The sequence below is a fragment of the Aquila chrysaetos genome, chromosome 7, assembly GCF_900496995.4.
Source record: "Aquila chrysaetos chrysaetos chromosome 7, bAquChr1.4, whole genome shotgun sequence".
Classification (NCBI taxonomy): domain Eukaryota; kingdom Metazoa; phylum Chordata; class Aves; order Accipitriformes; family Accipitridae; genus Aquila; species Aquila chrysaetos.
Genome location: NC_044010.1, coordinates 11717719 through 11741786, shown reverse-complemented (window position 1 = coordinate 11741786; position 24068 = coordinate 11717719). Strand labels below are relative to the sequence as shown.

The 24068-nt window shown below is 40.7% G+C and overlaps 1 long non-coding RNA gene and 1 other non-coding gene across 2 annotated transcripts in view; one reads left to right on the top strand and one right to left on the bottom strand.

Annotated features, from left to right (window-relative positions):
- Positions 1-23644, top strand: part of LOC115344161 — a 42729-nt gene extending 19085 nt beyond the window's left edge. The window contains exons 4-7 of the long non-coding RNA XR_005932857.1: positions 13335-13371; positions 13618-18721; positions 19093-19273; positions 19401-23644. This is a non-coding gene — a long non-coding RNA (uncharacterized LOC115344161). The remainder of the gene's footprint in view (positions 1-13334; positions 13372-13617; positions 18722-19092; positions 19274-19400) is intronic.
- Positions 9688-9795, bottom strand: LOC115344190. The gene has a single exon (XR_003924479.1). It is a non-coding gene; the product is annotated as a U5 spliceosomal RNA (small nuclear RNA).
- Positions 23645-24068: the final 424 nt, after the last annotated feature.

Here is a 24068-nt window from a genome sequence, read left to right as displayed (position 1 = left end):
CCCTTTTGCCTTGGTTCTCCGTATTCTGATATGCAGCAGTGCCCCTTAAGCAGTGTATCAGCTAGGCAGAAATTTCTTCCTTGGGCTGTATTTGGGGCTATAATAACTTGCCTTGGGAGAGCCCTCCTATTTCTTTGTTGCCCAAAACAAAGTGGTGAATCTGAAGCACTGTGCAGTGCGAGTCATGCTTCACTTCAAAAGTAAGAGCAACTTGAGAGTAAAAATAACATTGGAAAGAAAGAAACGGGTAACATCCACAGTAAGCACGCATCCTGTCTGTCCTCTGCAGTCAATGCTGCTGTTGCCTCCACTTCCCTGGGGCGTTTTCTGCCTGCTCTGCAAATGTGACAACTGCTGGTGTGTTAAACATAGAGAATGCATAGGGCTAGTAAGACCTTGTTTTCCTGCTAACTCAACAACATGTACAGGTACCAAGTTCATAGCCATTCGTTTGCTAGCACTGAGTGGGTTTGGACGTGTGGCCACATGCCTTCTGACACGTGTCTCAGAAGCATCTATATGGTCCTTGAAATGCCAGAGAGAGGGGGTGAAGAACAAATAGCAAGGTGAGTTTAATTAGCTCACACAGTACTACTGCAATGCTAATGCCTTCACGTGTAGAGTTGGTATTCTGATTTCAGCAGTAGCTAAAAATGTATTTTTGCTTGTTTGATTTATTTTATGCTTTTATGTTTCATTTATGGTTGGTTTTTGGTTTGTTTTTATTTTTTATTTTTTATTTCACACTGGGAAATACTGCAATGCTTACAAGACTGCATGGCTAATAAATAAGCATCATAAAAATTAAGTGAAAAATATTGGTCTCTTCTGTGGGTTTATTTGGTTTTTTATTAGTAATGCTAGCTGAAGTGCAGTCATTAAGATACATACATGCATATGCTGAATATAAACCAGGTGTGTGGGACAAGACTTTGGAAAGCACTTGGCATTTGTCCAATTGTTTGCATTAATGTGAATGGCAAAGCTTTTGACTTCCATGGGAGCAGAGTTTGGCTGCTGTTAGGTGCTTTTTTTTATTCTTTAAAAGAGAATGGAACCAATTTCATGCTAGCTGTTCTCAAGTGCATCAAAATGGCTAGTCTTTAGGGGCTTTTCAGACCCTGACCTCCTTGCTAAGAGCACCAATTTCTGCCAGGCATTTATGTGCCTGCCTGTCTGTTTGGAACTGCTTTGAGATCACCAATGTATTAACGGAGACTTGAGAAAAATCTTCATTATTTTACAAAGCCTTACACTTAATAAGTGTCTTGCTGTACAGAAAAACAAGGCTCTTATTCTGAAGAGCTCACAGCCTAAGCAGATGCGATGGCAGCAAGTGGAGATGACAAAGTAAAATGCCGAAGCTAAGTGACAAAGGACGGAAGTGGGATAGCAGTGATTTACTAAGACAATTGGTGAAAATGTGCGCCTGTCAAATTAGTCTTCATATTTAATGAAAAAAACCTATAGCTGCATAGATGATTGAGGTCCTTCATGGACTGCTTTTCAGGAGATTAATGGAGAAAAAGTCATGGCAGCAAGGAATGACTGAGGAGGGAGGGATAAGTAAGGGTAAATGCAAGAGTGTCTGCAGAACAGGGAAGCTGAGCACCATCAGCAGAGGGGAGGATAATCGGGGCAGTGCATCAAGGCAAGAAAAGGGGCAGTCACACAGAACTCTGGCGTGAAGAGGTTGGTCCTGCAAAACCTGACATGCTGAAAATGGCAGGACTGATTACAACTTAGTTATCTCTTTCATACAACCTTCACTGTAGATATTTCTACTAGGACAGTATTTGTTGTCTGGTTTTATGAGTCTCCAAAGTGGCTGTTGGTGTCACCAGATAGATAATACATTCGAGGTCAGAAAACGTTCCTGGGGAAACTCTGTTTGTGATTATTGCTTTTGCTGCAGCAAATGAGCGCTTCCTAAAATTCCTTTTCTGGTATCTAGGTATTGATGTGACCCAATGATGTCTGACAGCCCTTTGCCCTCCATCATTATGTCACTGGTATCAGTGATGTGTTTCTACTAAATATTGCTCCACCCAGGGGCTGTGCTTGAGGAGCCTAAGCTGTCTGAGTGGGCACCCGTCAACCACAAAATTCATTCCCCTACCCTCAGAAAAGCACAAATTAGAAAATGTGGTGCGTGGCTTATGGCTCCCAGCCCTTGCCTGAATATTAAGAGCTAGTCATTTAGAGAGTTGTGAGTAGTTTCAGATTTGCTTGCTCTTTGTTTTGCTGGCACAATCTTTTCTGCTAGAGTACCTGCATGCTTCATCCTTTAACTTACGTATTCCCAGGACACCCTTCTTAAGCAAAAAAAGACTTGTTACCATTAGACAGATGGGAAATTAATGTACACAAAAACCCCAGCAGTTTGCCCAGATTCACAGAGGAAATCTGCCACCGAGTATTACATTGAAAACATATCGCTGTAAGTGCAGTGACCAGATGTGGAAGGCAGTTTAATATAAAGAGGTCTACGTAAAGTCTCTTCTTGCAAGTTACTATGTTGATTGCTACTGGACTCAGCACAGGTGCTTGTAAAGCTGAACTGTTGGATTTGGGTAAGCCAGAATAGTAGAATTAATTATTTTGCACATTCAGATTAGCTTAGGCACGAAATGTCAGCTCTTCTTGGCTTTTCAGAACGTAACACTGTACTAATGGATATGGGAAAAGACACTTAAAGCTTTTTATGCATTCCAGCAGAGTACTTTATGCACTTATTTGCCTAAAAACATTGGGTTTGAATCACAAATTGTAACTCAAGTCTCCAGTCTCCTATAAATGATTAAGATGTCTTACATTTGCTGGTCTGGCATCTAGAAAGCTTTAATTTGAACAAAAATTTTGCCAAGCTGAATTTTCAAGGAAGTAAAATTCACAGTTTCTGACTAACATTGTGACAACTATTTTTTTACCTTCTGCTCAATTACTCTTTTAGGTTTTTTGTCTTTTTTTAGATCCCTCTGTTTGCCATAAAATTTTCTCCAGAGCTTCATTTTGTGAACAGGCGTTCTATTAAATATATCATTGGATTCAATGAGATATACTTGTAATTTGAGCAGAGTTTTTCTGCCTTCTCTGTAGTTCTCAACTGTATCTATTGCGGTGTTTTAAATACCAGTCATGGCTGACTTGGTGGTTCAAGCCAATATTTAACCAGCAGGTATTCCTTGGCTGTGGCTGAGGCAGGTGGGGAGTCCCCAGGTGTAACACTGAAGCTGAATTATCTTTAGCCCTACTGCACTCTTCTTTAGAACAAAGGCTAATCTGTTTTATTAAAGAAACATAGGCAGGTATAGAGACTCTTAGAGTGGATATTTGACCAGAGATGGAGACAAACTTTAGAACTTTGAAATTATTCTTAAACAGACTGTGTGTTTGCATGTATTTTGAATGGAGAAAAGGATGTGGCTTGATCAACTGGAAGCTGTATTTCAATAATCTTTAATACTTTCAGTTCAATTTCCACCAATTACACGTGCTTTTCACTTTTACGTTGTCAATGTCTTAATCAGTTTTTACTTTAGGACTGGAAAATTGGACATATGTACTTTAAGTATAAGTTAAAAAACATGCACAGACATTGGAAATATGGTCCCTTTACTACAAAAGTTTCATTTTGATGAAGTCTATCTATCACAAACTTCCTGACCAGCTCTACTTGCCCCTCTTTTCCACATGCATTTAGCTAGCCCAAAATGCATTCCTGAGACAAGGGATTTTCCTTGCTGCTTCTTTTAATTTAGTGTTGATATCATTCAGCAAAATAAACTCCAACAGAGGGGCAGAAACTGTAGAGTGAGATTGGAAATTTCTTTAGTTGGTCAGATGTGATAGCAGTGTCTCTCTCTGACTCAGGGGAGCATTTGGAGGAAGTGACTTGAACGTGCTAGTTTATTCTGAATTTAATAAAGCACCTAGCCAAGCATTACACAGTGTGCAAAAACAGTCCAAACATTACCAGACTAACTATCTTGAATGCAAAAGAAGAGACTGAGCCAGACCGTAAAGTACAGCTGCCCATATGCAGATTTAGCAAAGTGGTACCTTCTCTACTCCCATCACAGCAACATTAGCCCTGGGAAAAGCCATTCCTTTACTGAAAACATATCAGCACTGCATAAAATCAGCCTGAAAAAATATGCCCTTTTCAGAATAAAGCCTGCTATTATAAATTAATTTTTAATAGGGCCCTCATTTTTTCAAGCAAACCAGATCAAGCTTTTGCCCTTTTATTATAGCAGTAACTCCAATTATGAGAGCTGTAATTAAAGGCATTTCAGTGGCTCAAATAGTGCTCATGTAGTAGATTATCTAGACCTTTTACTAATGGACTGGGAGCAAAATAACTTCCTAAGGTATTTCTCCTCTCATCTCCATTCCAACATGAACCGACTTTGCTCTCAATCAAAGTGGTGCTTGTGGTGTTTATAAAAGGTTTATTATCATGTATGCCCACGCACGCCAGAATGGCAAGGTCAATATCCATCTTCAGGTGAGGAGAGGAAACAGCAGGTGAGTTCTGACTGTGTGAGGTCTTGCCTTTCAAAGAGCTTGTACAGTTTCACCATTGATTGAATTGGAGTTGGTGCAAAAGTCTGATGCAGTGAAAGTTGCTCGTGAAGGTACCTCTTATTAGAGAAAGAGAGAACCCTGTAACAGCCTGCAGAGATGAGGCTGGGCGTGCTTGATATTGTGCCTGGAAAAACTTGACAAAGGGTAGAATTATTATATTATTTCATTGCTGGGCAAGGAGTTGCGCATGATGGACGAAAAGCTTCCATTTCCTATTTGGGGTTGTGGCCTGATTGTGGCTGATTACTGGTTATTTTTTTAAATAAAAATCTTTGCTTATTTCTTTGGATTCTCCTGTTCAATTTCTTAATTGGCTTTGATTCAAAATCTGGTTCTAACAGACAAAGGGTTTTCCTACTGTATTGTCTTTCCTCAGACGTAGCCTTCAAGTACTACTACATGACTGTTCAGACCATCTTTTCATGAAGACCAAGTTGTGTTGTGTTATCTTAGGCTTTCTTATCCAATTCTCTCCCAAAATCATGCTGATGTCTTGCATGTTCTCTTCTTGGCTTGTAAGAAACTGTCATACTTTCAGAGGGGAATCACCAGAAAAGTGTCTCAGCAAACAATGCTGCCAACTCAGTAGCTGATGTGCTGGTTGACAAATATTTCTGCAGTTACCAAAACTGACAAGAATTGTGCAAGTGCTAAAGCAGCAGGCAAATAATTTCAGGAAAGCTTGAGCAATTCTGTTTCACTGTTTAAAGATTTGCTTCTGTCGTGATTTAGAAGGTCATTTTATTTTCCCTGCAGTGATAGTAAAAGTGAGATCTTTGCCACAGAAATGCCTCTCAGCTGTCAGGTCTTGGAGTATGCAACACTAGAAGTGGAAGGTCGAGAATTCCTCGGATAAAGATGCCTGTGTAGGTACATGTCTGTGTAGGTAGCTTGTCAGGTTCCCTTAGCAGCCAATACTCTTTAAAGATTGATCTTTCACTAATTCAGAGCAATGCTTTAAAAAATTAAGAAGCGTCTTCCAGCTATTTAGTAGGTTGGCTACGATACAGTTAATGGGAAAAATATTTGGCACTTTAAGAGCCTTCAAAGACTCAAGAGAGAAATGGGTTTAATTCTTCCCAAGCCATATTGATTCTTACATCACACTCAGTTTGGATTGATCTATTTGGAATGAAGGTTTGGCACTAAAGACAATTTAAAAATGTCAGAGAACCACTGAAAAAAAGAGCGAGAAAATGCACATAGAGAAAACCGTCAACATTATTGAAAAACATTGCCTTTCTTTTTTGTACTGACTAGGGTTTGTTTGGTTTTTTTATAAACTGGTTATCTGTATTTGTTTGGAAAAGCATGTTGCATAAGCCTGCTAGAATTGCTGAGCAGCAGTGGGGAAAGATTCCCAGTTACCACCACCAAGCGAGGATTTCGTGGCAGCTGCTGAAAGATCACTTTCATCCAGATGCAGAGAAAGTGACTTACTCCCTTTATTAGAGAAATAAACCTTCAATATATTCCGCTCATGACCTATTGCAATCTGACAGGGCTGGAATGGTGCACTCCGCTAGAGAGGGCTACAGTAGTTTCTTTTTAAAGGTTGTCTCTTTGGCAACGTTGGGTTTACACTGCCAAGTTACTGGGATTTGCAGGCTGTGGTGGCTGCCTTGATGTTTCTCTGTGACTCTTTAGGACAAAGGGATTAGTTTTAGTCATTTGCAAAGGCTTTTCTTCTTCCCTTCTTTTCTTTCCCAACACACACGCGCTCACAACGTGTGATGGTTTTTCACATGCCTACATAAATAGAGCTGATTGCTATTAACCTCCTGACATTTCTGAAATGATCATCAAATCTTGGCGTGTATCTGGTTGCAAGAGTAACTAAGTGTGACTTTGGCCTTTCTCCTGAGGAGACGTGTCTTCTGACTGCTGTGAATTCGGAGTGGGATACACACCACATAAGGATTAGAAGAGAAATTCCTTCACGCAGCAGTGCCTGAAGAACTGTGCAAGTGAAACAGGTAGCAAGTGCAAACAGCCTGTGAAGAATGCAGAGCAAGGAGAGAATCAAGGGTAATTTCACCAGGGGGTTGTAGATGGGTCTAGAAGGGCATTTGCAGCCTTCTTGCATAACTATCTGAAAGGCAAAAATCAAGGCGGGGCGGGGGGGGAGAAGAAAACAAAAGAAAAAGGGGTAGAGAGAAGCCAGGAGCAGGGTCTGGGACATACAACAGTTGCTTCAGGTGCATACATCAAACAAGGTACTATCCAGAGCATCTGCAGCTGGACGGAGGAAATGGAGAAGGCTGATGTGCAAATGTGCAGACTGAAGGGGTTGATGTGCATCTCGAACTTCAAAGGGCCGTTTTAGACCACAGAGCACTGCCATCAGCATCGGGCTCAGGTGATTTGTGCGCTAATTATGAAAAGTTCCTAACTGAAAAAATAGTAAGTCGAACGCACAAGCTCTTTGTGTTTTAAACAAATCAACAATGCGTCGGCATACATCTTTGCAAAAAATCGCCTGAAGACGCATCGCTGGTCTGTTTTGGAAGGGTGGGTACGAGTAACAGCAGAGTAGCTGTTCCGTAGCACGGCCTCCTCTTGTCATGACTTCGGTCTGAGCTTGCAGCAGTCGTTTCCAGAAGAGCTGCTGCTGCCCAACAGACCCCGGTGACGGTATTTAATCATTTGGCTATGCAATTGTTTACACCAGAATCTATCAGCAATACAGGATTAGGAAAATAAACCGATGAAAGGTGGAGGAAAAAACAAGTCTTCATTTCACAGCCTGTCAAGACTCCCTGGTTCCTCTTCTTTGCTCAGACCGTATGGTAACGAGATTATTTTATTATCCCAGTGCAACTGTTGAAAATGGGAAGGGCTGGAAGAACTACCTTTGTGTTTCTGGAAAGGGAGATCGGATTTTTTTCATTAACAAGTCCATCTTTTTACTAGTATTGTATTTTTCCCGTCAGAACAATCAGACTTGCTTCTAAACCCAAATTTCCTTAAAGGAAAACCCTCCCCAGAAAATCGCAACGGTGATTTTTATGTCTATTCATTACGATTTATTCTTTTCATTTCGCTTTCAGCAGTTGAGGAGACTGGAAAATTGGAGCGGGTCCCCTCCGGCAGAGCGCAGCGGCGGCGAGGGGAGGCAGCGGTGTGTGTGCTCCCTCTAGTGAGCTCTGCCCGAGGAGAGCGATGGTGCCTTTGGGCAGCTCCCTCTGCTTCACCCCAAGTCTTTTCTTTCCACAGGTGAAATTCGTGCCAATTCCACTCTGTGCAGTGTGGGGAGCCTGGCAGGCTCTCGGCAGCGGTTATAGCAGCTGCGTCGCTGCTGGAGTAGGGGGCCGCGAAGGGGTCTTCTAGATCTGGCACTGGTTTGCTGGGCAGGTCACTTGTGCTCTGACTTTTCCACGCTAGTATGCAGCGTTTCTGAAAATCCTTTTCAGTTTATTTATACAGCTCTTTCAACCTTCTTTCAACGAACAACAAGTTTGAAATAAGGAGGAGCAGAGCACTCACTGACTTCCTACCTATAAGGCACCTAAGATGCTCAGGTAGAAGGAACTCTTGGTGGAAAACGCTCCCCAGGAAGAAACTGGTCAATGGTGGAGTGCACTGCCAGTGCAGCGCAACTGTGGTCTCATGGCAGATTGCTCACATGTAACCTACAGCTCTACCCATTTGATCACGCTACAGTAACGTTTGCTTAATATATTGATATTGAAGGGGGAGGAAATAGAGAATAGAATGCAAAACCTAGTTTTTACTGTGTATTTCTGTATTTGAGTGCTGTAGAGATAAGCATATCGTCTTAAGGAGAGCCTAGGATATAAATATCATGTACCATGTAAGAATTCAAATGAGCAGCAATAAAAAACCTGCATGCTATATTTCAGACATGGTACTCTCTCATCGTGGTAAGTAGGAAGGGTACAAATCAGAAGGGGAAATAAATGTTAGTTTTGTCCCAGTTTATCCTCCAGCCTTAAAAAAATGAAATGTAAAAGCAGAGGATCAAATTATTTAAGAGCTGTGTGCAATTATTCACAGGGCTAGCAATAACAGGTTCTGGATTTGCAAGGGAAGGGTAAGGATTCTGCAGAAATTATTTGTTTCCCCACTTGAACAGAAAGGTACCTTCTGGTTGTTCTCATAGCAAACGTCAGTCTTGAATAGGATAACATGAGAAATGTTGGCATAAGAGGGAAAGGAGTGAAATGTTTGTTTGGAATGTCTTACGAGAGCCCCTGGGAAGTCTGGATTTGGATAATCAAATTATGAGTTAAGTCAGGGAAGGAGAACATGACTTTTATTTAAAACATATCAGTGTCAAAGCTGTTCCATAACACACACGAATCATTAAACCCCCAATGCATCTTGAGCTCTGAGCTGGAGGCAAACCAATAGATTGCACTGCCTTCCCTTTTGGCTTCTGAGAAGGGCAAAAATTATGTAGCCTGCACGGGAAACAGTCTTGGCAGCTCTGCATCAGCCTACTCAACTTTGCTCCAACTGTGGTGAATAGGAAAGATGTTGACCTCTAGGCACAAATTGTCTATTCATCATGACGCAATACAAATATCTGAAGGTGTGCTAACATGTAACTTTTAGCTGCTTAAAAAAAAAACCCACATGAATTTTCATGCATCTCCATGTCTTTAACTTTTGAACCAGTTTGTGATTTGCCTAAATATATATATATATATATATATATATTTGTATCCCTATTTAAAGTCTATAGAGCACTTTGGTTATGGGCATGTTTCCAAATCTTGTTACTGGAGATCAGACAGAACTTTTAATTGGTTTTGGATATTGGAGATTATGAAACCGTTGTGATCACTGGAGTGATTTTATGTTAAGAGAAAAATACATGTCAAGTTCAATTAGTGATCAACACCCACTGTTTCTTTACACAAATTCTGCTGCCATGTACGGCTTTATACAAAATCAAGCATTTAGTAAACCTTCAAGTCTGCACTATCCTTAGTCAGAAATAATTTTCAAACCAGGAAAGTTTAAAAAGAAAACAAAAAAACTCACTAGGCAAAACTTTTCCCAATTTCAGTAGACATTTCATTCATGTACTAGGGAACTTGACTCCAAGAAAATTCTTTTTTTTCCCACCCCACTTTCACTGGCATGAAGTTTCACAAAACAAGATTGAAACTCATTAAGTGTTCCTCTCAGAAATCTTTACTAAAAGGCAAAAGATATGTATGAATGGAATTAGAGTATAAAGACTTCACGATTCCGACGGCTGACAGTACTGCAATAGAAGAAACTAGGCTTATCCATGGAAACTAAACGTTCTTCAGAAGAACTCCCTCCTTCCCCACCCCCTTTTGGCCATACAAGGACTAACTGTGGTGTCAGCTGCCGCGGGAATGCGAGGCATGTATCTGGTGAATCAAAAGAATAGCAACTGCTGTCAGCAGCATTCCTGTTCTCCAGCTACGATTGATGGCACAGGGAGCAGTTTACACAATCTTTGTCCTGCTTTTACGAGGCGGGGGGAGCATTTTACATTTTTTTCTTAAAAACTTTCTTTCAAATACGAATATATACATATATATCTATATATATGGCAAGTACACTTACTTTTTTGAAGAAATATAGTATTAGTGTTTGCCCACTGCTGGCTACATTCTCTAAGCATCCTAGAAACCACAGATATTTGGGGTTGCAGCTGTGCTATTTCCTTTTTAGTAAGGGTAGTTAGAATTTTCTTCTCAGTAATGATGTGAAAGTTCTGGTCCACTAAATGGAAGATGACTACTGTGTTTGGAATAGGTATATTTTCTCTGCAGCCTTAGCTGAAATGCCACTCTTTGAAGTGTAGTAAGCTAGGCGTTAGTCCAATATTTTATCTCAATTCTTGTATCAAAGCTTGCACTAACTTGTAAGAGAGTTGCATGCGTGGAGGGTGACCAAAATTGGGCCCTAAAGCTTTAACCCAGCTGCAAATCAAGACAGTAGTATAAATTGACTTCTGGAGTTCAGGTGCTCTATTTAGAACATCTATTAAGTAGAAAAGAAAATTTCCCACTGTGGAATATAGAGCTCCTGTTATCTGCCCCTCTGTTTCACACAAGGTACACACAAATTGAAATGAGACAAAGTTAGTGATTACTGCTAGGCATGAAGAACTGAGTCCCTGCTATTCTACATGGTTCATTTTGACAAGATGTGATTTAAAAATAAAATGAAATATGTAATTTTTCTTATTCAGGATGCTCACAAAGCTGAATTTTAGTGCCTTGTGCTGATAGCTCAACATGAAAGAGCATTCTTGTTACCTTTCCAGCAGGCTAAATCTGGTTCAAGAAGACAGGGGAAGCAACCAAAAAATTAATTTTTATGAAGCTGTGTTATTAATTTTTATGAAGATTTTTTAACTGCCAAGTCTTATTCAACTATGCTGTACAAGTGAATGTACTCAGAGCTGTAGATGAGACAACCGAGTGCAAATATAAATCCTCACAGAAGAGCTTGTAAGAACATACCTTTTTATTTTTCTTTCCCTTTCACTGACTTAGATGACTGAAGATATCTGTTCCTACAGGTAACTCAAGAGCCCCAACAGTCCTTCAGATGATTGAATTGCTAAGGATTTGAAGTTAAGAAAGTAGTTTAGACTTTAATTTTGCTTGCGTATATGTATATGCATATATGCAACATGTGATGAAGTTCATTTTCAGGAGGTGGTTCCATGGTAGACAAGATTCCAGGGTCTTGTCCTACCTCTGCAGGAGCTTGCCTGCATTTCCTCTCTTTGAGGGAGAAAAATATTTGTGTGGTGATGGCGTAGTACTTTTTACAGAGAAGTATTTTGACAATATTTGTAAAATACTGATGTCTTAGACAAAAGGTGCTCTGCCAATTTTAAAATGGCAGCCCTGGGAGTCCGCATCTCAAATTTCAAAAGGTGACCGTTCAGTCGCATAGGAATGGAATTAATGTCCAGCTAAACAGGTACATGTTTTTTCTATCCAATGACTTTTTCAGTAGTCATTCTAAGTTCATAGTGATATAAATCAGAATAGCACTCTTTCTTTCTTAAGATGGACCTGCTTTTTCACAAGTTGCTATCTGAGCTGAAGATATACACACAAGCACATGCACACTCACATTCATATGTCATATGGAGGCAGAGGTCTTACTGTAAAAAAAAAAACAAAAACAAACCCAGAACATAAAACAAAAACAATAACAACAACAAAAAACAACCAAAATTGTAAAGCCGTATTCCATTTAAAATAGTCTATAAGATTGTTGCTTAGATGACAGGTGCAGGTTACATTCATAGCAGTCAAGAAACAAAGCATTCTGGCCATTAAGCTTTGCATAACTGTTGGCACCATCCTGGGGCTACTTAACAAAATTTAAAGTAGTAACAGTTGACTCATTTTATCACTTTAATGAGAAAAAAGCATCAGCAATTCGAGAGCCTAGTAAAAATCTTGAAAGAAATAATTAAATGTAGAGATAAAATTAAGTACACTAAGGACTGCTACAATATCTTGTATTCCATAACCATTATGGTTTTTAGCACAGGTTTTCAATTTCTGGAAAACAGATACAGTCTTTATAACCTACCCATAACCTTGAACAGGATGTTTAGAAAAGGTTATTGAGACTAAGCAGCGTGTTATTTCTTTGTCAATTATATTATTTAAGGTATGTTGTATGAATTATTTGATCCTGACATAACAGTATATAGACAGACATATTTTCATTAGTCTCCAACTTGGAATGCAGCATGAGGAAAAACATTCTCAAGTCTTAATTTTCCCAGGTTTGTGTCAAAATACTGAGGTACGACCTCAAAAAAAGATTTTGATGTTTTTTAAGTTTCTTGGTGAGGATAATAATAGTAAAAATTAAATGCGTAAATCTAAGTTAATTTTTAAAATAGATTTCCTTGTCCAGGGCAACAGTGAAATAATGTCTGAAATACTGTGTGCAGGGCTGGTCATCCACGCCTAAGGAAGCTGAGCTCTGGTTAGAGCAAGAGAGGAGAGACTTTTGGAAAAAGTTTGGTGGAAAGCTATTCTCCTTTTGAAAGAAAAATTAAAAAGGTTGGCTCGTTCATCTAGCAAAATGATGGCTGCAAGAAGATAAGATATTGCCTAGAATACATGAAGCAGAGCGGGAGAAGAGCCATTTAACCCAAAGGACAGTGTTGTTATGAGGATAAATTGGAATAAATTGGCCATGAATAAATTTGGGATGAAAATTAAGCAAATTTCTAGCAAGTTGCAGAGCAGTGGGGTCACAAATCTTTGACCTTAACTTCATCAGTGCAGCAGGGAATTTTGATGAGGCTGCATGAAATGAAAAGAGCCGGGGACTCCTTTACTCCTGTCCTCTGGTAAACAGGATGAAAACCATCTGGGGATTTATTCTGGATTCAAGGATTCTTAATTCACTTCACTTTCACTACTTTAAATTGAGTTACGGCCATTTGACTTCTGAAAGAGGCTCTCTAAGCGGGAGATTTAGTGCAGTGAAGCCAAGTCACATCACTCTTGATGCTTTCGTTGTTGATCGTTCCTGGTTGCCTCGTGTCAGCAGAGCTGGTGGTGTCTGTGAGAACTTGTCGGGAGCTCTTCTCTCATCCAGGCTGTTGCCCTAATAATTCAGTCATGCTGTCATCCTGTAACTATAATTGTTTCCTTTCTTTGTTGAGAAAACCTTAACCCAAATCTCATACTGAATTGCCCTGAACGTTAAATTGTAGTTTTGTTACAGTTTGAATGCATGCTATCTTCTAGGCTGCTTCTGGAAGGGCTTCTGACTGCTTTAACACAGGTAGGCAAATGGTTTCTTGTGTTGATACATGTTTCTCTATGCGCCGCTATGAGTGTGAGTTCTTGGTAAAGACGGCAAAGTCAGTTCAAGTATTTTCTGCCCTCTTCTATTTTAATACTTGGAAAAGCTTTTCCAAATTTCTATTTCTATTCTGCCTGCCCTCTCCACCCCCTTTTCCTTGCTGGAGAGGAAAAGACTGCAATGGAAGAGGTTTTTCTGTTTTGTTTTTTACCCTGGTAACTTCAGCAGTCTCGCCAAGAGTGCAGCGCCTCAGACAGTCGGGCTGGTACAGTGAAGAAATCCTAAAGCTGGAGCTGGACCAAGCGGCGAGGGAACTTCTTGACCCAGATTTGCTGCCAGAGAAGTGTTTGTGTAACTATACGGTTAACGTGGTGTTTATGCCCATGTTGTACAAGACTTATTAGATAGCTGACAGGTATTAAAGCGAGCTGCTTAAAAGGTTAGGGATTGGGCATGTTTCCCAAAACCAGAGATAGGGCTATTCCGGGAACTTGCTAGAAGGACAGACTCTACCTCTAATGGGTATATCCACCTATTAAAAAGTGGCTGTGTACATTTATGTGGGCTTGGGTTATTCCTGTAGCTCAGATGGAGGATCCCTAGGTACAGCTTAGCAATATCCAAGATTGATGAAATGGGTGTGACTGTAACTCCGTTAATTTTCACTGGCATTAACAGCCCTCTGGGAGTGACCCCAGAGCAGGACACTGCTGGCGCGCAAGGTGTCTGTCTTGTTCTGGTGTTTCTCATATGCTGGTGACAGGCTGGATAGGATGACTTAGATTTGGCTCTGAAAATTTAGAGAGGCTTTCAACATGTTTGCACCTGATGTTATTGGAAGATCCCAGTGGAAGACAAACCTGAGCACAATTTAAGGTGACTTTCTCCATAGAGGAAGTTACAATTGATCAGGTTTCTTTTCACAGCTGTGCAGCTGTGATTAGGCAGCACTTTTAGGCAGTTGGGTACAGCAGGCCTTGAGCACAGCATCTGTAGATGTTTTCTTGTGTAGTACGGCTCCTGGGGTGGTGGTTTCATGGCAGCACACACTGACCCACGTTAGTGCTGGTGTGGCTCTGCCCTGGGAGGGTGTAACAGAGTCCTTGAAAGCCAGAGCATAATTCTGTCTTTGACAGCCACCATGGCCATATGGTCTTCTCGTACATCTCCAGTTCCTTCCTCTTCAGTCATACAAACTAGGTAAATACATAGAAATAAGGACAGTTTCTAGGCACCTGGCTTAAACCAGAGATAAAGGATTGAGTGGGACCACTCAGACCGTGGAGCCTTGTCCCTACACTTGGAGGCGGGTGGACCTTAGATGCTTGGTGGGATGTCACAAGCCCACGCTGGTGTGTGAGAGGAGAGCAAGATTTACACTGTGTTTTAGCCATGTCTCACTTCAGCACAACGGGAAAGGCTTCATTAAATGAAAATGCCTGGATGGTCCCTAGTAAGTGTGCCATGCATAAGACTATAAAGGAAAGCAAAAAGAGACAGCTAAAACTGTCTCTGCCAGTCTTGCTGTGGGAGCAGAAAACGTCCTTCATATTTTCAATGGAGAACATGTTACATAATTAAAATACTGAATAATTGGCAAATTTTGAAAAATACAATTTAGTGAGGAGTAATCAGTGAAGGAGGATACTTTTAGAGGGAGGCTGTGCAGAGGTCAACATTGAATTCACTACCATTTAACATGTTCAGCGGTGAATGTTAAATTCCTGCTCCTAACATTTACAAGTGTATTGGAGAGCTGCTCTGCCAAAGACTGAAGAAGAGGCAGTCCTTCAGAGAGATCAGGAATACTAAGCAACTAGAGTCCATTTAAAGGACGTGCATTTTAATACGAGAAACAACCAAATGATGTGTCTAGAAACATAGAACAACATAAACAGAATAGGGGGGAAAGGAAAGAAGTGGCTCTAAAAAAGAGATTGGAAGGGGCATTCGATCGGTGTGAGGGGCCCTACAATGGCAGGAAAGTTAGCGTGCGCCTTGGACGTATGGAAGCAGCAAGGTAGTTTTCTGAGTACAACAGTCAGAACCTGAAAATTGTTTCCATTTCATACTTTTTAAAAGGATACTAAAAAGTGTAGAGTATGAGGAAGAAAGCAATGCTAATTACTTAAGGGGAAGAGAGAAAGTTGTATAATGAGACACTTGCAGATCAAGTTGTTCTTTATACTAGAGCAGACTGAGAAGTGACTTGATTAGTGTATAAATGCTCCATGGTAAGAACAAATGGATATTAAAGACCTTAATTTAGCAGAGAAAAACACAACAAGAGCTAATAGCTGGAAACTCAGTGCAACAAGCTCAAATTAAGTATTAGGCGGGCATTTTTTATTATTATATTTAGTTAGCTGTTATTAACCACTGGGGAAGTGAACGCAAATCAACAAAGGCAAGGATGGGACATCTTCAAATTAAGAGCAGCTGTATTTGGGGGTGATAGTCTTTAGCCAACTGTGAGCTAGTCTGCTTAATATGGGTGAAATAGAAATACAGGCTACAGCCAAAGATTCTTTCTGTCTAAAAGTTTGTTTTAAGAATTGTGCTATATTTAAAATAATGTAAGCAGTGGGGAAATATTCTTTTACTTCTTTGGCAATATTCTGAAACACATGACCTGCACCTCTTTTTCAAGTGCACAGCTACATCTAGTTACAAATTATTCTCATCTGAGTATGTGTGGGGGGGTGGTTCTTATTAATGTTAAGAGAACTGTTATCAGGCTTTCTTATGACCACATGTAGTACACTGACCGCCCTCTCAGCCAAACTCTTCCTAGTTCAGTAGTGTATGGAAGAGGATCACAGTCCACCTCCTTTTGTGGCTGTATTTTACAAGGTAATGAAAGTAAATGTGGAAGATGCCAGAAAAAAGAAAGGTGTTAGTTTTTTTGTAACATATATGAAAAGAAATCCTGAGAGACTCATTCCTCAGAATCTGAGAGATGCAGAATTGCTAAGGACTCCAGAGCTGCACAAAAGCTGTTTCGTGTCTCTGTTTCTTAAAAGTAGCATAAACATCAGTTCTATGTGAAAGTCAGGGGACTACAGGCTTAGTTAGTGTGGGGTAACTGTCCGACTTTTGTGCCCAGAGGCAAAATTATCTGGTAGTGGATAAGTAGAGTTGCACCTGGTCTTAGGATGGGTAAAATTTAAAGCCTGGTAAAATATAATGAAATAAAGCTCAGTTACTCAGTCTTCTTGCTCTCCTTTAAGTGCTGTAGTCTGCAATACATTAATTATTTTTCATTCTTTACATTAGCAGGCCCAGTTCTCCATCATATCCGTCACTTTGACTTGAACAGTCTTGGGTTTTTTGTTTTCCTCTGGTTCTAGCTACGGTTTAAGCATCTGTTTGGACAGCTTCGGATCTCCAGTAGTTAAACATCCTGTGACTTGTCTTCAGCTGTCACATTTCAGGTCCTTCCAAAAGACACACATCATGTGCTACTTAAAACTTTTGTTTAGCTTGTTAGTTATTTAAGTGTAGCTTAATGGTATGCCAGATGCTCTCCAGTCAGAGAAGTGCTTTGCTTGCACTCCCCCATCTGTGTGTGACTCTCTCCTTTTAAATCTGCTTTCTGCAGCAGACTTTCTGAGACAGATCAAATTGCTTCAAGGCCCTGAAGAACTCGTGATTCAACATCCCTTTTTGTCCAGTTTACACAGCTTAATTGCCGCTTTGCACACTGCTCCCAGCCTCAGCCCAAAAGACATGCAGTAAGGCAAGTAATGTGGCACGTTGGCGGGGCCACTGAGAACAGGTTGCTACGTCAAGATCCTTGGAGACACTTAGGAGCTTTGGGGAAGATGGATGAAATACAGCTGCAAAGCACCCTCTTGCAACGGAGAATCTTTTAGCTTTCAAGTACATGGATAGTATCAGCTGTCATAGATATTGATTTCACCGAACATTTCTTTGCCCTTGGCAACATCGCCATTGTGGTACACTAAATATGCTATTTGCGAAGCATCCTTTTCCTTCAGCCCTTAACCAATGCTTTCTCCATGTGCTTTCCCAACCAGAGAGAAAAATCTTGTCTTCGTAGATTGATCTACTTAAGGAAACGCAGTGCTGCTTCTTGCTTATTAAGATTCAGATCTCTTCTAGATTGCTGGCTTAAGCTCATCTCTTCTGTGTAAATTTCTGGGGGAGTGAGTGAGAAAAAGGAATGGGAGACAGAAAGGATATTTTAGGCAGCTGTTCAGCAACCTGTGAAATAATCTGAGGTCTTAACCCCACACATGTCCATGTCACATACTCCCCATCACTATTTATAACCTTTTCGGCTTTACAAGCAAAGAGGGCAGGAATGTGCATGGAGATGAAGCCAGCTATTTTCCCATGCCTAGACGTGGTAGTCCAGTTGATGGGCAGAGATACTGGGAAAGAATGTTGTGAAAGCTGGGCATAGGGAGCTGGTGCTCTCAGGGCCCCACACTACACCTGATTTTTGAAGGGAATGTGGGAAAAGGACTCTCAGACTCCAGGTCGGTTACTGTAGAGCCTTTCAAGAGAACTGTAACTGATTCTGAAAATTCTCCTTTTCAAAAGCCTTCAGAGACACTTTTTTTTTTCATTATACACGACAATAAAATGAATGTAAAAAGAGTTCATATGTGGGATATTTCGCATTAAATTTTAAAGCTAAAGCAGTGCCAGGCTGTGTGTGAAAGTAATTTCATTAATTTTATTCAGCAGATGATTCTATCAGATACAGCTTTTATATCTGCACCAAGTTTAGTGAACTGTAAACGTAAGTGGTAAATTGGTGAGGTAGTACCTTTTAAATTATGAAAAAACGAACATTAGTTGTAATACCCAGTACGAATCTGCTTACTGTGGGTAGCTACCATTTTCAACTAGCTGAGTCTTTAAGCTGAACAGTTGATTGCATTTTGTTCACATGGAAATTTGATCCATATTTGCCAATGCATTTAGCTATTTACAGGATGTATTGCTGATGGAAAGTGTTGTCACCTGTGTGACCTGAATCAGGAAGTATAACATTGGTAGGTAGGATACGTATTTTTTTGATAGCTATTTCCTGTGTAATGCACCTTTATTTTTTCTCTACATGGGCTGTCATTTAGAAACCAGAGTCCACTGCCCACCCTGACAGAGTGCTGTTCCTTGACTTCTTTGGCCTATCTCTCAAAAGAAGGATGCTATAACTAAAACCAGGGCAGACACCTCAGTTACTCCAGACTCACAGAGTCTTTAAAAGGTGGAGGAGGTCGGTTCATCAGCGTGTAAATCCAGAGGATGCTATTCCAGGAGGACTGATACAGGCTGAACTCTGTAAGAAGGCCGGGTAAGACTTGTGTGGTGGTGTGCCAAGTCTCGTGTGTAGCAGTCCCATCTGCGGCTGTGGTGTATTACAAGCAAGAGGAGAGCTCAGAGAGGAGGGTGGGAACAAAAAGGCACTCATCTCTAATAAAATGGCTTTTAAGCTCCCCTCTCACTCCCTCCTCAGATGAAGGTATGTGCGTCAAGGAGTTTTGAATGATTCTGCATTAAATTTTACTTCCCTGTTTCTCGCGACTAGCTCCTAGTTACTGAAATGCTCTACAGAAAAGTGCACTATGGAAACCAGCTACATTAGGTGGTTTGTAACACATGGCTTAGATAAAAATGGTGCTTGTTCCAGATTAGCCCATGTGAAAAAAAAAGTTCCTCCTCCAGGTAAGAAAGTCACCTTCCTGAACGGAAACTAAGTCCTTTTGTTCTCATGAGTTGTCTAAGTCTTGCTTGGAGAAGGCCGACTGTCCCCGAGTGATGGAGAGTGCCGCTGCAATCTTCCGTGACTGACACTCCTGCCTCTCTGCCAGGAGACAAGACCACAGATCGCCATGATGCTGTTCTGGTGGGGGTTTTGCTGGGCTGGCTGGGGTCTGTGGAGCCTGGGTGGGGGGAGAAGTTGTGGACGAGAGAAGGGATCTGTCTGCTCGCTTTCACAGAAGGTGGAAGCTGGATAATCTTGTGTCCTTTAGGTATGGGACTTCCTCACAGGTGGCAGTTCCCTTCAAGAGCTCAGCTGGCTCTCCCAACCAGCAGCTGTGCTGTGCTGTGCTACCACAAAACCAGCGTGCTTTACTGGTGGGCGCTTGATAGAGAGGTGGAAAGGAAAAGTGAGAAGAACTCAGTGCATTTTGAGCACCCTGTCCTCCCCTCTCCTAGAGGAGAAGGGCCACGCAGTGATAATGCCCACGTGCTAGCGGAGTGGAAGCAAAGATAAAGCATGCAGGACAGATACTACTGTCACTGTCATTGCAGAAATCACAGTAATGTAGCACGTGGATGACTGTACGTGCAGCATTATCATTGTTCTGCTATACTGTCCATTGTGTCTCTGTATTTCTCAAACTCTGAGAATATCCATATTAGCATTTTGGTTTGGGTCAGGAGTTCACTTTAAGGTGAATGACTTTATTATCCCTGCCTACCAGGCTTTGCTTCTCCTTGCTGAGTGGTATGACAGCACAGGAACTGAATTCATGCCAGCTGAAACTTAACTGGAAGATGCAGTCCAGCAGCTAGTGGGTGGTTAGTCCACAGGAGAAAACTAGAGCAAATTAAAATCTCACCAAAACATGTATAATCTGAATTTTGAGTCCTTAGCACTAGCCATTTCCCTCTTTATGTCCTCTCCTACTGGGCTGCTCTATTTGTTGTTGTCAGGTGCATATATCAGAAATTAACTGTGTTTGCCCAGTTTTCCTCAGGGACCTGATTTATGATATACTGACCAGCTTTCTGTTGTTTCTAACTTGCTTTTTCCCTTCTCTTTGTCTTCCACTTACTACTATGAAAAGGCCAGTCAGTGAAAATAATCGAGTGCTTCTCCACAGTTAATGTGATTTGCTCTGGCCTTGCAAAATCTGTGCATACTTTCTGACTTGATACACCTTGTATTTTATGCATCAGTGTGCAATGATCATTTGGTTATAACAATTAAGCTGGGGATCATCTCCATCAATCTTCATAATAATCTTCTATTATATTTTAACAAATGAGATGAGAAATAAAACAGCCTTACTCTTGTATTAGCATGGTGCAGATGTCCTTTTAAAGTTCTAAATTGCACAATGCAGCCTGATAACTATTAACTGCCTACAAAGGCATGTTAAGGAATGAGAACGTAAAAGCCAAATGCACTTGTTTCAGCTGGTAAGATTTTTGAAACAGGAGAAAAAAAGCCCTTATGTGAAGGTGTGGAAAATCAGTTTGTTGAAGTGTTATAATCTTTCCATAGAAGGATTGGGAAGGATGACTTAATTGAGTCCTCTGTAGAGGCTTATCTTAGTCTTTACCTACTCTGTTATAAAATTTACCATAGGAGTAAGAAATGGTTACTGCTCAGGCAATACAGATATAGCATGAACACAAAGAGATAGGCTTCCTCTGAAGAGATGATAATGCTATAGCCACAGTGACGTTGTTCTCTAAACCCTGTCAAGCTGTCTTAAGAGTGGGTGGAATCGATAAAACATTCCTATCACAAGCAAAAGGCTCATTTGTATTACCAAACAAACAACCAAAACTAAAATTTCGCGTTCTAATGGTCTTGATGTAGGTTCCTCATTCATTTCCTCAGATATTTCCTGGATAACTTGTAATGTTCATCGGGGAACGACTAAAACATTTTACACATGATGTTAAAAGATTTTCTCCTGGTACTATCAGGGAGCATTAGGACTTTCTAGGCTTTGAAATGTGGAAGCTACTGATGCTCCATGATCTTGGAGATCCTATCTCTGGCAGTGTAGTAATTATACTGTTGTCAAAATGTTGTGTCTAATGCTGAAGTAATGAAAAAGCAAGAATGCTTTCTTCAGTAAAAGCACATATTCCTAGGTGATAAATTGCCTTTTGAAAAGAAATGCTGAGCAAACTCAGGAAAGTTGTCCATTACTCTGTGATCTTCAAGAAAGTGATTGATAAGTATTTTCAACTTCGCTTCCCATTGCACCGCTTAATGAACTCACTTGCACTTGGTTGCTCCCCATTAAGTTTTGTGGTGCCCAATTAGGCTCTTGCTTTGCTTACATGGTTCCAAATACGTAGCCAAACTGAAGGCTTATGGAGAGCTAAACTTGGCCACTTGCCACTTTTAATTTCTCACTTACATTTTGTTTGAAGAAGTCAGTGTGTTTTCCCCATGTCGTGCAACAGTGAGGATAAGAAGTAGATGAAATTGCTTCCTCTTCACACTGAATAAGGAACTTGATTCTAATAGGGCGTGTAAAATCAACTCAGAAGGCTTTTGGGAGGTTTGAGGATCATGGGGGTTTTAGTTAGAAGGAAAGCAAAGGTAGAAACTTTCTTCTTCCTAACATGTTACATCTCTGAAGGAAGTTCCATGAAGGTGATATTCAGGAGAGTTACTTAAAAGCAAGCAAAAGAGTGTACCAAGAAAAACTGAGTTTGAAGCTTTGCACCAGAGCTGTCAGGAGGACCTTTAGCGTCAAACCTGGGTTCTTGGGCAAACACTGGTGTAAGCCCCTGGCTGTTGCAAGAACTTCCAGAGCAAGTTGTGGGCGAGGTTTTGGTGGTAGCAGAGGATGGGAAAATACAGAGAAGGGAGATAATCTAGGTAGAGTGACTCTGGGAAACTGATCTTCACTGTGCACCCTGGTGGTGGGAGCTGAGCCCGTTTCTGTAATGGTCCTTCACCCTGGCTTGAGGCTGCCTCATCACTGGACCAAAAGCAGTGCAAGTGAGGATCTAAGATCCCAGACAGATTATTGTGCTGGATTTATCTCTAGACTACAGGTGCTACTGCCCCTGTCTCTCTACCCTGAGCCTCAACAAGTGGCAACAGGCACATGCTGTACCTCATGACCTGCTCATGGAAATGCCAGAGGATTGAGCTTGAGCTGCTGATGGGGACATCTGACATCATGACCGTGAGCGCTGATCTGCTATAACTGAAAAGCAGACAGGGCTCCTGAAGGATGGGGCAGGAGCAGGTTTAGCTACTGATGCAGCTGATTCCAAGCGGCTTCATTTGGGGGAGCCTCAAGTGTTTATTCGTGACCAGAATAGGAGCATTTTAGTAACAAACCTTTAAAAACATTTCTTGCCGCTTTTCCGTTTCATTCCCTGAAAGGGTTCTACACTCACCCGCATGCATCTACTTTTAGAACGCTTTCTCCGTTTAACGACTATGTTCCACTTCATTCAAAGATTAATAGCAGTACAATTATTAATTGCAAATTTATAACCTTTTGCTCAGGTGGGGAGAGTGTAACTTCTCATAAACATTAGCTCCAGATGAAATGTCATGTTGCAGGTCTCAGCTGTGAAGCTGTGCTTTTAATTAATTTTCAGATTTTCCGTTCGTTCTGAGAGATATCACAGGAATTTGCAAACACTCATTTAATCTCCATGGGCTGAATCCTACTTTCATCCACCCGGTGACTGCGATGATGGTTTGTTTGCGTGACGACTGCATACTTGTGCCCATCGGCACAACAGCGTCAAAGGCTTTAGAAGATGCTAGGGGCCCTTTCTGCAAAATCTGAGGTCAGAGGGACCTGCCACCTAGCTGGAGCATTTGACTGCAAAGACTCCCAGCCTAAGAAGCTGCAATAAGGAATATGGTTTAGAAAAAAATGCCATCTAGAAAAGTCCATGCTGAGAGCGTCCTTCAGCCCATATAGCTGGCTATTCCAGTGTTTATCTTCCTGCTAGAAATTGCTATGGAATAAAAATTTGTGTACTGTCAGATCATTTTTGCACAGTGATCAACATTTTTTTAGTCGATCTTCAATAAATTGAGATGATATGAGTTTTTGAAGCCACATGTTGTAGGGTTTTCTTTTCCAGCCCCAGGATTTTCTTTTTCTTGGCAGTACTCCCATCTGTTGGAATTGTTCCAGTTTTCCATGATTTATTATAATAAAAATAATTTATGAACGTTAATGAATTGGAGAACCCTTCAGCTAAGCAATTTTAGGCTTTATGGGGGTGCGGGTAAGTTAACCAGACTTGTTGATTATTTATGCCCACATTTAATCTTGGCAGATGTGGTCTTTTTAAACTTTTTGCAATGTTTCATATTATATAGAATAGATGCATTCTCATTTTATAATTCTCATTATAAAATGGAAATATCTACTGAACATTTTACCTTTTCTCTGGTGTTATTTATGATTTATGATTTATGATTGAAATGTATTTAATCCTTGGTCAGGCACTTCTTGTTCTTATTAAAAATTCCATCTTATTGTCCTTAATTATTTTGCCTGTTGAGATTTCCCTGAGTTTTTAAATTGCTGTACAAGTTGGTCACACCTCTTAACTACTTCTTCAGTTTTTCCTTTCTTTAAATATTCATTTCCTCTATATTCTTGTAAATAGGTCTCCTTTTCAGTAGGATTTTTTTTACTGGCAATGCTTCCCTGCCCCCTCCCCTATATAAAATGGTGGGGGTTGGAGGTTTCCAGTACTGTATGAGTCATTCCTAATTTATAGCTCTTGAAATTTTTTAGTAGTTCTGTTAGCAACTGTTCTAAGTTGAGGAAGAAATAGCTTTTTAAATTTTTCCCTAGGATATATACTATGGTTGATTTTGCATTCTGGGTACACAGTGTAGATGTATGCTGAATGTGATTTTCTTTCATGGGTGAAGACCAATTTTAGTTAATGCTTACTTC